Source organism: Aulonocara sp. 'chitande type north' Nkhata Bay, linkage group LG13, assembly GCF_057382095.1.
Source record: "Aulonocara sp. 'chitande type north' Nkhata Bay isolate Kocher_YH1m ecotype deep benthic linkage group LG13, A_spYH_male_GT1.1, whole genome shotgun sequence".
NCBI lineage: Eukaryota > Metazoa > Chordata > Actinopteri > Cichliformes > Cichlidae > Aulonocara > Aulonocara sp. 'chitande type north' Nkhata Bay.
Genome location: NC_141356.1, coordinates 21,064,667 through 21,078,895, shown reverse-complemented (window position 1 = coordinate 21,078,895; position 14,229 = coordinate 21,064,667). Strand labels below are relative to the sequence as shown.

The 14,229-nt window shown below is 37.6% G+C and overlaps 1 protein-coding gene and 1 long non-coding RNA gene across 3 annotated transcripts in view; one reads left to right on the top strand and one right to left on the bottom strand.

Moving 5' to 3' along the window:
• Positions 1-14,229, bottom strand: part of grid1a (glutamate receptor, ionotropic, delta 1a) — a 307,772-nt gene that overhangs the window by 278,123 nt on the left and 15,420 nt on the right. The window lies entirely within an intron of this gene.
• LOC147316022 (uncharacterized) lies at positions 9,037-13,751 on the top strand. Its single transcript, XR_015124440.1, has 3 exons — positions 9,037-9,157; positions 12,510-12,669; positions 12,889-13,751. It is a non-coding gene; the product is annotated as an uncharacterized LOC147316022 (long non-coding RNA).

Sequence of the window (14,229 nt, the reverse complement as noted above, 5' to 3'; positions counted from 1 at the left end):
GACTGTCAACCAAAGTAATTGCAAGAAGGTTTTTGTTGCAGCACTTTACGCCTCTTTGTGACCAGTGCCTCCACTGACCACTTGACAGAACACATTCTTTGCTCTGGTGACCAAGCCTGGACGAAAAGGGGCTTTAGGAGCTGATTTCAGAGCAACTGCCTTAAACCTCCAGCAACCACTCACTATCGGTTGGGAATACACATTTCTCACTAGTGATCTCCAGTTTGCCACAAAATGACCAAGTCTCTAGATCTATGTGACTAAAATCTTTACTATAAGAAGGTATTTCTGTTGGGTCTTGCTAAACTGTTGTTAACTGTTACTCTCTGTCATTTTTGAGTATCAGTAGGGATGCATCCATAGATTGAAACATCTGATTTTGAGACGTGTTTCCCCACATGGGCTTTGTCACTTCGTTTCACATCTCCCCAAAATATGATTTAAAAATGGACAAAAAAGGCAAAGGAGAAAAAAAAGAAAGTAAGAAAACTCTAAGAGCATCACCTTCTGCCAGTTTTACCCAGCTCAAACTAGTTTCAAGTCTTTATTGTTGCTCCACGTCCTTATCTTTGGTGTATTTTTCATCATATTCTGCCAAAATCTGTCTATGACTTTACGGTGACTCACTATTTTCCCATTGGGAGTGGCGTAGGCAGCAAAAGATGGTGACAGGTTAACCTACACTTGACCCATGATGACAGCCTTCCCTTCTTTCTTCACAGCCGTTGGATAAAAGCCACGACTTTACAAAATTGCCTGTCCTACAGCGTTAACTTTCAAAAACTTTAACCAATCAGACTGTGGGGCATTGCCTCAGTGTGTGGGAGTGGGTATGGATAAAGATGCTCTGCAGGCAACACATAAAGCACAATGCCTGGAAACCTTAACAGAGATTCACATTAGGGTTTTGTCTAAATTGAAGGGACACTGCACAGTATTTTGAGAGAACATTATTATTAAAAATAATGTTCCAAGTGTCTCCCACAAGACTGGTTTTATTATGTGATTATTGGGTTATTGAGGAAGAGAGAATCACTGCTTTCATGACAGATGCTTTCAATTCTACCTTCTCTCCTTGTGGATTTATTTTCATATGACCAATACCTCTGTTGTCAAGTCTGTTGGTCTGATTTTCACTCATCAACAGGTAGACAGAGTGAAATTGTTTTCTCAAGTATGGAGCAGTTGCCATATCAACCAATGCATTGGATCAAGGCATTAGATTACACTGTCCAAAAGCAATCTGAAACAAAAAAGAAGCAAAGCCCATAACAACAATATAGAATAGTTTTATCTTGACATCTTGTTATGGGTTTTTTGATGGAATACAATTCAACACATGCCAATGCAGAAACACGAGCCAGTTTGTTGCACATACACACCTACATGATTTATATATCCACACACACACAGACATGCGCACAAGTAGTGAACTCTCCCCAGTCACATTGCGACAAAAAGCACACATACTGTTTGTGCTGGAATGAGCATGACTGCGGCCTTTCCATTTTTGTTCTGTTAAAAGAAGGCTCTGTTATGGCGGAGAGTGGGCACACAGAGAATCAGTGAGGGACAACTATTCAATTGGGAGATGCCTCATTCTCCTGTTCTCTCTTCCTGGTTGCACAGACTGCCAGAGTGTTGCTAGGAGGAAGCTTCCACTGCCAGCAATGATGACATTGCCTTGATAGACATCTTCCTGCTGTCCAAGAAAAAAGGGAAAGATAGAGACATGGTGTGAAATTCTGCCACCTCCTCCTCCACCACCACCACCAATTTGCCTCTTTTTCTAGCCTCAAGGCAATCTGCTTCTCTTTTCTTCCCACTCATCTTTTCCATATTTTCATCGTGCCTCTAAGACATCTTTTTTCTGATTGTGATGCTGTTATTGTATTGGACGGATGAGCCTCTACATACTCAAACTTTCTGTAATGCTCACCCTTTGGTTTGGTTTCTTGAAGAATGGAGCACTTTTAAGCATTTCATTCCATTTTTTCTGTTGTAATCTTGGACCCAGTGTTTGCTGCTGTGTCTGCAGTCAAAGCAGAGAAAAGTAAAGTCTAAGTGGCTCAAAATCACTTGCACAATCTTATTTTTTCCCACGGTGTTTTGTTCAATTTCTACCTGGATAGAGCCTCAGCCATCTTGTTACTCGGTGGGATGAATACAGCATCTTCTAGAGTTTTTGCTTTTGTTTTTTTTATTTGCCATAGTGAAAGTATTCTTAGATTCTTTTTCCTTATCTACAAAAAAAATTACTGTATCTAAACAGATCTAATTAAAACATTTCGTGTATTTTGAATTAAAGATATGCTCGAATCTGGTTGTTTGAAGGCTGATTTTATGCTGTTAAAAGAATTTAAGAAAGAAAGAGATTAAGCATTACTTTTCATGCAATTATACAATGGGCTGAGAGTTATTTTTTAATTCTTCTTTTTCCGCTTACTGAAAAGAGAAAGAGATCCTGAGGCACTAGGGTACTCTGCACTGACTGCACAGAGAATTAAGACACTTTGAAGGTCCCATATATACATGAAATTTATATAATGGTTGATAAAATGAATTATGCAGTTCCCTTATGTAAGAATATATGCATGCACTTAAAATATTTAAACCCACTTATTATTTGTATCAACTCTAAACTCAACTACATATTCTCTACTCTCTACTTAAACCTTGATTATACTCTGTTACAGACATGGACAGGTGCAGACACGATGACTTGTCATTTCTGTTACACTTCTTTGAAGTATCTTGAAGTCTGCTGCCTGGAGCGCATATGTACTTGGTGGATTGTAAAATATCCATGGACGAGTCTGCACGGTTAAAAAAAAAAGTAATTGGCGCGCACGTGAATATCTACATGGAGCCTTGCACTCACCATAGACAGTATTAAATATGGATGTAAGAAAAATGAACCAGTGATTCCTTAAACTTACATTCTATCATTCGACGTTGTGTAAAGCACTTAGAGTTCTTAGAGTAGAGTAAGAACCAGTCCATTTGTCATTTATCTGAAGTCCACTAGGTGGTGATAGCTGTGGTTTCTGGTCCTGTAGAAGTCTATAGGAAAACATGTTTGTCTCTTGACATCTATGAACATTTTCCTGCTGAGTTTATAGGCTCTGTCACTCATTTTGGGTCATACTGAATAAGAAATGGTCTTTTGTAAATCTTGCTCCTACTATGTCTCAAAATGAAAGATTATCTGCAGCATGAAACCGCAGGCTCATTGGCTAATACCCAGCCAACATGTATATATGGGCCCCACCTGGTTTTTGCTCGGGCTGGATGGGTACCATGTGGGCATGGGCTCAAACTGGGCTTTTTGTATGGGGCCTACTTGGGTTCTTCACATTAAACCCATATGGGCCATCCCAAGTGAGCACTTTTAGTAGGTCCTAGCTGGGTCAAACATGGGAAACACTTAACTTGGTCCAAAATGGGAAACACATGTAGGACCCACTTGGGTTTTCCACCTGGGATAGACATGGGCAAACACAGTCATTTAAGGATAGGCTGTTGTTGTGTGCCCCAGGTGGGGCAAAGTTAGGTAATCAATATATGTTTTAGTATCGATGACACAGGTGGGCCCCACCTGGTCAAACTAAATGGGTCGCACATGGGCAAATGCAAGTCAGACCCTGAAAACATGTCTATGTGGGCCCCAGGTGGGGCAAAGTGAGGTAATCAATATATTTTTTTAGCACTGATGACATAGGTGGGGCCCACCTGGTCAAACTATATGGGTCGCACATGGGCAAATGCAAGTCAGACCCTGAAACATGTCTATGTGGGCCCCAGGTGGGGCAAAGTTAGGTAATCAATATATTTTTTTAGCACTGATGACATAGGTGGGGCCCACCTGGTCAAACTATATGGGTCACACATGGGCAAATGTCTATGTAGGCCCCATATGGGTTATGTTAAGTTAATATGGGCATATATTTTATGTGGGCTCAAGATTGTTTAGTATATATGGGACCCACTTGGGTTTCTCACATGAAAGCCATATGGGCAAAACCAAGTGGGAACATATAGTAGGTCCTGGCTGGGTCAAACATGGGAAACACTTCACTTGTTTCAAAATGGGAAACACACGTAGGACCCACTTGGGTTTTTCACCTGGGTTAGACATGGGCAAACACAGTCATTTAAAGAAAAGCGTTTGCTGTGTGCCCCAGGTGGGGCAAAGTTAGGTAATCAGTATATATTTTTTAGTACTGATGACACAGGTGGGGCCTACCTGGCCAAACTATATGGGTCACACATGGGCAAATGCAAGTCAGACCCTGAAAACATGTCTATGTGGGCCCCATATGGGTTATGTTAAGTTAATATGGGCATATATTTTATGTGGGCTCAAGATTGTTTAGTATATATGGGACCCACTTAGGTTTCTCACATTAAAGCCATATGGGCAAAACCGAGTGGAAACATATAGTAGGTCCTGGCTGGGTCAAACATGGGAAACACTTCACTTGTTTCAAAATGGGAAACACACGTAGGACCCACTTGGGTTTTTCACCTGGGTTAGACATGGGCAAACACAGTCATTTAAAGAAAAGCATTTGCTGTGTGCCCCAGGTGGGGCAAAGTGAGGTAATCGGTATATATTTTTTGGTACTGATGACATAGGTGGGGCCCACCTGGTCAAACTATATGTGTCACACATGGGCAAATGCAAGTCAGACCCTGAAAACATGTCTATGTGGGCCCCAAATGGGTTGTGTTAAATTAATATGGGCATATATTTTACATGGGCTCAAGATTGTTTAGTATATATGGGACCCACTTGCGTTTCTAACATCAAATCCATATGGGTGGGCATCCAATGTAGGTCCTAGTTGGGTTAGTGATGGTAAATGTGTACATTGGTTCAAAATGGTAGCACATGCTTATGTGAGGATTCTTCTTCTGTGAAGAGCCTGAGAAAGTGTTATTTGAATAAAGGAGGATTTATTCCAAACAAGCCCATCACAGATTGCGCACAACCCAGGGAGTTCTGAAAGTCAAATTGTAAAAATAATCTCAAAAGAAAGTATGAACATAACTCTCTTTTATAACCTGCAGACGGCACCCATGTGGTACCATTCTCTAAGAAATCACCCTAACTTTAACATATTTGGCACAACCTCAGTCTATCACTTTTGCTACCCTTACGTACAGTCAGATGTTCTTGACCCTTCATTTTTGACCCTCTCAGTATTTAGCCTTGGCTAGCAAATGTACTCAAAGTCCACATTGAGACCTCAAGATGTTATGTGTTATCAGACACTACAACCCAGCTGTCAAGTGAGACTATAGGAACTTTGGTGTTTTTGAACATTCAATGTTACTCAAAACACTCTGCACACTATTCCAAATAACTGGTTTGAAACTGGTTACTTTTTAATTTTAGATTTCATTTTATGTACTTAATGTGAACTCTGCATGGTAGGCTGCATGGTGAGGCTCAGATAAGATAAAATAAGGACTTCATGATTCTTCTTAGGTAAATTCACTTGTCACAGCAGCAATAATAAGTGATTAAAACGGACACAAGAGTAGAAAAAAAGAAAAGCAAAAAATACGAATAAAAAACCTAAGATAAAAGTGAATTACACAGACAAAATCCAGATTTGGCATTTGCAAATTAAGGATTACTGGTTGTTCAAACAATTAAGACTATTTACTTGAGCAAACATGCAGTTGAGGATTTTTAGTAGATCAGACACACTCTACTGTATTAGAGAAAAGACAGTTAGTTACATGGAAGATGGAAGTTTTGGTTAATCAGATCCAGTAAAGCTCCTGAAGTATATTACCGATCTGTTAAAATGTTACTCTTCAAACTTGTGCCCTCAAATTATATAACCAGAAATAATTTATATTTTCTTTGAACTAGTGGAAAGGAGAGGGAATGGGGTCTTTCAAGCAGTCACACTTCAACTGTGAAACTCCCTTGTCCTTATGGTGTATTGACACTATTGAAACTTTTCAAAACCAGTCTAATGTTAGAAGAGCTTTTAGGTAAACTGTTATTCTTCTTCTTATCATTATTATATTTTTATTAATTATATTTTTATTATGATGTTGATTTGGGTGACACTTTTTGATAAATATTATATATTACTTTTTAAAACATATTAACCATCCCTATGCTTAAAAAACTTTTAAAAATAAAATTGTTCTTTTAAACTTGTGCATTGTTTGACTTTTAAAATTTTTGTATCAGGTGTAAAACGACTTTTTAAATAAAGTTGTTTTTAATGTGAGCAGCTCCTATTGGCTCGTTTAAAAAGAGGGAGGAGCAGATTGCACCGCCTAGCGTCTAGTCTTCGCGGTCTTTCGTCTGTTGCGCCTTTTCTCTCCCTGGTGTTTAAGAACGTGGAGGACAAAAGGATACCAAAGAATCGAAAACTATGACAAAGGTAAATACTTAAAGTTTGATACGTTTTCATCAATGGTTATTTTAGTAACTTTCTATAGTCGTCCTAAACGGTATAAGGGGGAGAAGCATAACATCTTTAGCTAGCAGGTAGAACTGGGTTAATTTGCTGCATTGTCTTTGGCAAACATAATTTAAAGTTAATTAAAAAACTCTTACTGCCTATATTCTACTCAATAAAGTTCATCTTATCTTATTCTGTTTTCATTGCACCATTCTCTCTATACAGTTTTTGAATTTACACACTATAACGTACACGGCAGTTTTTTTCTGTGCTTCTGCAACTGTTTCTTGGGTTTTCCTATAAGGTTTTTGTAATTAATTTAAAAAATTTATATTATTTTTTTGGCTTTAGTGGATTCCTGCTCAGCTAACTCGGCCATTATGCACTACCCAGTAAACAAAATGGCTGAACAGTATTTTAAATGTCTGAACATGAGCTAGTCATACCATGTTACGTAATATTCATGTGCAGTGTAGCAAGGTGATTGTTTAAATTACAGGAGTAGATGCCTGCAGCTGAAACGGTTTTCTGATCTGAATACGGTAATGTTACCAGATATGCATTGTACTATGGGAAAACGGTGGTGGATCAGTGTGTAAAAAGCCCCCAAAAGAAACACACAGCGTCTTTAGCTCAAACACTGTCTGATCACTCTCTTAGATACTGTGCTGTTCCATCTAGTTATTGGTTACTGAGAAATGTTAGGTCATTAATTAATTAAGAGAGTGCAGCTGTTCAGATCAGATGGTGAAGTAGGAAAATGCAGAACATGTTATTATAGCTGAATGCTGTGTAAAATACTAGTAATAAATCTAACTCCCATTTATGGCTTTTACTACTGTGGGGCTAAATAAAAAATTACAGACATAATGAAATCTGCTACAATTACAAAGCTTAAGTTTAAAACAATTATTATATATTAAGCATTTTTTTGCTCTTTTTTTTTTTTATTCTTTTTGCTAATAATGGACTCAATTTTATTATCAACTTCAAAGACCTATTAAACTTTTAAACCATTAAATCCAGGAAATTAGATGCCCGTAAATGTACGAGACCCTCTTTATGTCTAGTATCCCCAAATATTTAATAATCCTTTCTAAAAGTACACAAATTTTGTTCTTTTCAATTAAATATTGCATGTTCAATGTATTCTTGAGCAGGTAAAAATTCCACTAAATTAGTTTTTGCATATTTTTAAGTATAATCAAATTTTTATAGTTTGCGAGTACTTTTAATTTGGAGATTTTGCCACTTGATTTGAAGTTTGGATAGTGCTTTATAGTAATTTGTAAATGTTTTGAACTCATCTGGCTTCTTAATAATTTAATAAAAAATTAACAAGCCATGTAATAATTTGAAAACCACTAGGGACCACTTATAAAAAAGTAATTCCTTTTTTACTTAAAGGAATTTAGGATTTATGTCTGTCAAGTCATTTGTTCTGGCATAAGTCACCATTTTGATATATCTTCCTGTGACTTTAAAGTCTGTCAGCTAGTTAGATACATTTTTGCACTGCTAGTGTTTGCTGCTTGAATTAGTCAGTTTATCATATAAACGCATGCAGTGCCTTTCAAACTTTTAATTACACTGTTCATTTTGTGCATTAGTAAGAGAATCTTTTATATTGAATTATCCTGGGAAAAAACAAAAATGTTTGTATTTTCTCATGCACTTTCTTTCATTTCCTTATCACGTTTAGATTCTTCAAGATCACAAGCACCATCTTTGACATGTAAGTAACTTTCATATTATTTGTATTACTTATTATTATTATTATTATTATTATTTTTGAAAAGTGATGGTCTTTGGGGCATCCTTTTTTTTTTATTGGTATTAAGTATATATATTTATTTAGGCACAGGAGGCAATGATCTATTTTAAAATTTAACATTTATTTAATTTTCATCTTTTATGCTAACAATAATGCCAACAGTGTTCTCTTCACTTGACCCACAACTCTGACAGTTTTGGTCCTCTGCTCTCCTCACAATTGGCTGATTTCCATCTGAGCTGCTACTGTCAACTGCATTAAACTGATTTTACATTGCCTTGTTATTCTAATCTTTATCTGCGTTTTGGACTCCAAACATTCACACCTGCTGTTAGTAACCAGAGCTCACAAGAGTGTAAGGCGTGTAGTTCAATAAAGTGATCGATGTGTTCACTAGCTGATTTCAATAAACCGGTAACTTATCAAATCCATATTTTATAGGAAGTACATTACTGATAAAAGTGGTAATAAACACGGTAACCAATAAAAATTTAAATTTCCTGTTATAAAAAAAAATACTGCAGTGAGCTCGGTTTTCTAACACCAGGTGTGAACATCTACAGTCTTTAAGCGCTGGTAAAGATTTAAAAATAAAAGCATTCAATAACATAACATTAAACAGTAAATTAGTTTGATGGTGTTGACTGCAGCAGCTCAATGTTAATCAGCTGATGGTGATGGAAGCAGATGAGCGTTTTTCATCATGGTTGTTAGTGATGTGTTGGTCAAAACGAAACGGCTCTTTGAAGTGAACGACACAAGCGTGTTTTTTCTCTCTCTCTCACCCTCTCTCTCGCACTTTTTTTCCGCTTCACCCTGCACGCGAGCCTTGTGCTTTGCGCTGGGAAGAGGGGGGAGGGGCGGTTGTTACACACGCAGTAGCACAGTAACAGAGCAGGAGGGAGAGAGAGAGAAAGAGAGCCAGGGACAACAACGTCACATTAGAAAGGTATAGTAATCATCCACAACTATTTTCAATTGCGGATGATAAAGGATTCAGAAAGTTTATTCATGCAGGCCCATATGACAGAGAATCAAAGTCAAGTTAAAAGTCAAAGTCAAGTCAAAGTCAACTTTATTGTCGATTCTGCCACATGTACAGGACATACAGAGAATAGAAATTGCGTTACTCTCAATCCCTAGATAAATAGCAAATGAACATTTAAATATATTTAAATATAAAAGTGATTAAAAATGCAAGTAAAATAATTAAAAAGTAAAAATTTAAATAAATACAATTTTACATATAACAAGAAAGCTATACAATATACAATATAATGGGTAAGTGACATTGAGTGTAAACCAGACATTGAGTGTAAACCTGTGCATCTTCTGTTTGTTTTCATATTATAATTTATATTTAATTGTGTTGTGGTTTGCAGTGTTTTGTGTTGTTTCACTTTAAATTTGTTTAAAAGGAAAAAGCTGAAAATTTAAATAGTTAAAAGTTGAAATGTAAATAGTTGTTTTTTTTGTATTATATGATTTATTTATTACATTTTATGTGGAGAGAATAAATAAAAGTATATTTACGGTGGCTGCTAGAGACAAAGCACGTACAAACCCCAAAACACGTAAAAACTCCATAGCACGTACAAACTCCAAAGCACGTACAAAACACAACAGAAGTGCTCCAGGATGCTAGGCACAGTGTTGAGATTTTGTTACCTAGTGGCTACACAAGCCAGGAAGTACCAACGACCGGATTTGGTGTGTGGTAGTAACAGGTAAATGAACAGCTTTTGGAATTTTTTATGAATATATATGAGTGCTTGTGTATAAATACACAAAAAATACACATATGATTTCAATTGTGTAAATTAAGTGATCTAGATAGCTCTGTTTTGGAAGTTCAGTTGACGCTAGAAATGGGTTTTGGAGTTTGTACATGCTTTGTCTCTAGGGGCCACCATATATATTTATATATAAACATATATAAATAAAACCACGTTTCTTTTTTTACATTAGTAATTCCTTTTGTTCATAATTTTATATTGTTGTTAATAGTAAATTAATTAAAGCAACAAAACAACCTGAAGAGCCGGTTGGGAGCCGAAAGAGCCGGCTTTCTAAAAAGAGACGAAAATCCCATCACTAGTTGTGTAATATGCTGGTATTGATATGATCAAAAATGAACTGAGTTGTTTCGTATTCTATAGAAATTGTACATCTAATTAATAACAAGGCTTTCTGCTGATGTTATTAATTAAAAATTTATTGTTTTATTTTTAAGCAACAACTTTTTAGCATGCAATCAGTCCATGCTGTACAGGACAGATTTGTAAACTGTGCATACAAAAATAGACCATTTTACAAAATTGCTCTTTCAACAAATGTAAATCACAGCAGATTTTTTTTGTTGTAGGTGCACTGTCACAACTAGAAATGTGGGGGGAAGTCCTCAAAGTTGAAGGCAGAACAGGAAAATACATGGAAATAACAATTTTCCTTTAAATGGTAAATGGCCTGCATTTTTATAGCGCTTTTCTAGTCCCTAAGGACCCCAAAGCGCTTCACACTACATTCAGTCATTCACCCATTCACACACACAATCACACACTGGCGATGGCAAGCTACATTGTAGCCACAGCTGCCCTGGGGCGCACTGACAGAGCACATCAGTAAAGGTCGATCTGGATACTTGATAACTGTTGGTATAGGTATGACATGAATTTGAATCTCCATTATCACAGGTTTTAATTGGGAGGGAACATGCAGATATACAGGAGGACTATAAACAGCAATTCCTATTGCATACAACTGTTTTAGAAAATACCAACAACACTGTTAATTTATCACTTGCTGGTCTATAGACTTTACAGTGTGGATGGATGGAAAATCCATCTGGCTCCACTCTGGCTGAATTGGTGCTACAAACAACTCTGCGCTCGGCTTTCCTGGCTGTGTGTGGATTTATACTTACACATCCAAATTTTGACCCTATTTTTCTTCCTTTCAGCTGATTGGTCAATTTCATGTCAATCACCAATTAAACAATCCAATCAGAGAACATCTCCAGAAGTTGATTCTGTTCATCTGGACGTAGCATTTTCAGTGGGAGAAAATGCTGCAAGCGCTACGTCCAGATGAACAGAATCAACTTTTGGAGATTTACTTACCTGGATGATTGAGCATGCATCAAGACAATCAGAGAACAGATAGGTTTGGCTGTTGGAGGGCTGCATTACGGAGCTTCAGGTCCTGGAAGAATAAATTCCCTTTTACATACCAGACCAGCATTTTTCTTCATTAGCACGAAGGAAAACAGTCTGTGCGTGTCAGAGTTCTGTGGTTTTTGTGTCACAGGGCTTATAATATGTGTAAAAATCTGGCCAGGGACCATCACATCACACTGCTATCATATTTTTCTGTTGCTATCATGTTTCTTTTCTGAGATGTTGTTACTTTTATGACAGATGTAACGAGAAATCTTCCAGAAAGTTAAATTTTTTATTCTATTCAAATATTTGATTCTGATAACAGATAAAGATTTTTTTTTTTTACTTTTGTTCTGCTATTTCATAGTTTATACAAATTTTGGCCAATTCCTATTTATTTTAACCCTTTAGCCCCCAAAAAGTCGCCAGCGACAGGTTTTTCCAAACCTGTCTCGTCAAACCTGAGCTCTGCCAGGGGCCCAACACGCCTGGACTTTTAGAAGAAAAGAGATGTCCGAAAATAAACCACAGGGTCAAATACTTAATTTTGTTCAGTGTTTTAGAGTTATTAATTTGAATTGACTAATTTAAATATTTTATTCATGTACATTTTGATTGCCTTTAGTAAAAATGGCAAAATTTCAATTTCTTTTTTCTTTCTGTTATTAATCCTTGATTACATTCATATAGTATACAGTAGAGGAAAAAACCTACCAGACCTACCAGTTATCCTGCGTAACATTATTGGGGATAAAGGGTTAAGGAAGCGCAATTAATTTTTTTAGTTTAGCTTGTGTTTACTACCATTTTTTTTTTTTATCACCACACAGTAAACATTAAGTAATATGTAAAGTGTCCATTTATCCTCCATTCCGGTCCATTATCTTAAGCTTAGGCTGCTGCCCCTCGACCCAATCCGGTACTAAGTAGAGAGGCCCAGACTTCGCTCTCTCTAGGCACTTGGCCCAGCTCTTCCGGGGGAATCCCAAGGCATTCCCAGGCCAGCCGAAAAACATAGTCCCTCCAGCATGTCCTGGGTGTTCTGGGTCTCTTCCTGGTGGGACGTGCCCAAAACACCTCACCAGGGAGGCATCCTAACCAGATGCCAGTATCTAATCTGTCCTTTTTGTATGTTCCCCTCAGGTTGCCATGGTAGCAGATACAGGGGAAACAAGTGTAGACGATGCCACAAGAAGGATGATGAAATTCCTCATATCACCTGAGCTGGCTGTGGAGTACAACATGCTTGGCCGACATGGGGAAAAAAAGTTCAGAGATTTGCGTCTTTTTAATGTTGTGTATGGTAAGTTAGTTTCACTTGAGACATTTGAACTTTAGAAAACTAAACTTTTTTAATAAAGTGTTTGAAAGTGTAACTGAGATTGGTTATCATGCAATTTGTATATATTTTTTGAGGCAATAAAGTGAAATAAACATTGTTCTTTGAAAATCATCACCAAATGAAGTAAGCTAAGATTAACTTTACTTTGGCTTGCCCGTTTTTCTTCTTCTTCATTTGCAGAGGCACTGAAGAATTATTTAACATCAAAAGTCAACTTGCAAGAAGCAGAGAAGGCTCTGTCCAAGTGGTTCAGTGGAGCTAAAGACAGAGGAGGACCGAGGGCTGCAAGGGTACAAAATAGACTTATGGCTCTGTAAAAAAACAAACCCTGCTGATTCAAGATAAGCTTTTGAGTTTTCCATCTGACTTTTTCCCCATGTTGCTACAGTTCCAAATATCTAAGGAATTTTGCTGTAGTTTGACATTTCTAGTTTTTAAACGTTTACGCACTTTGGAATACAGTTACGTAAAATCACAGCTGTTGGACAAAATAAATGTGAAAAATGTTGTTTTGTGTACCCTCGTGATTTTTGAAATGGTTTTATTTACAAACTAGATTTTGTTTGCGGTCAGCTTTAATATATTTGGTGTCTTTGTGTCACAGAACCCGTATTAGCCGTCTGAAAAATTGATTTTGTGACTGTTTTACTACATGGGGCCCACTCAGTGCCAGAACTTAGTCAATTCAAACTAGAAATAAGATGCAAATACAGAACCCACTGCTAATGCCATTCCAACTTTTTAGCTCATGTTTTCCTCATGTTGTACCCACTAAGAACTTGAAAAATGGGGCCTAGGTGGGTTTCAGTGTACTTTGCCCAGTTGGGGTCCATTTAGTTCCCAGATTTTACCTATATAACACCGAGATGGGCTTATAAAATGGGGCCATTATGGAACCCGCGGACAATCCCACTTAAAACCCACTTTTTAGCCTATGTGGTACTCACATGGTACCCACAAAACAACTTGAAAGGTGGGGCCTGGGTGGGTTTCTTTGTACTTTGCCCAGTTGGGGTCCATTTAGTTCCCAGATTATACGAATATAACACCGAGATGGGCTTACAAAATGGGGCCATTATGGAACCCGCGGACAATCCCACTTAAAACCCACTTTTTAGCCTATGTGGTACTCACATGGTACCCACAAAACAACTTGAAAGGTGGGGCCCGGGTGGGTTTCTGTGTACTTTGCCTAGTTGGGGCCCATTTAGTTCCCAGATTTTACCAATATAACACCGAGATGGGCTTATAAAATGGGGCCATTACGGAACCCGCGGACAATCCCACTTAAAACCCACTTTTTAGCCTATGTGGTGCCCACATGGTACCCACAAAAACTTGAAAGATGGGGCCTAGGTGGGTTTCTGTGTACTTTGCCCAGTTGGGGTCCATCTAGTTCCCAGATTTTACCAATATAATACCGAGATGGGCTTATTAAATGGGGCCATTATGGAACCCGCGGACAATCCCACTTAAAACCCACTTTTTAGCCTATGTGGTGCCCACATGGTACCCACAAAA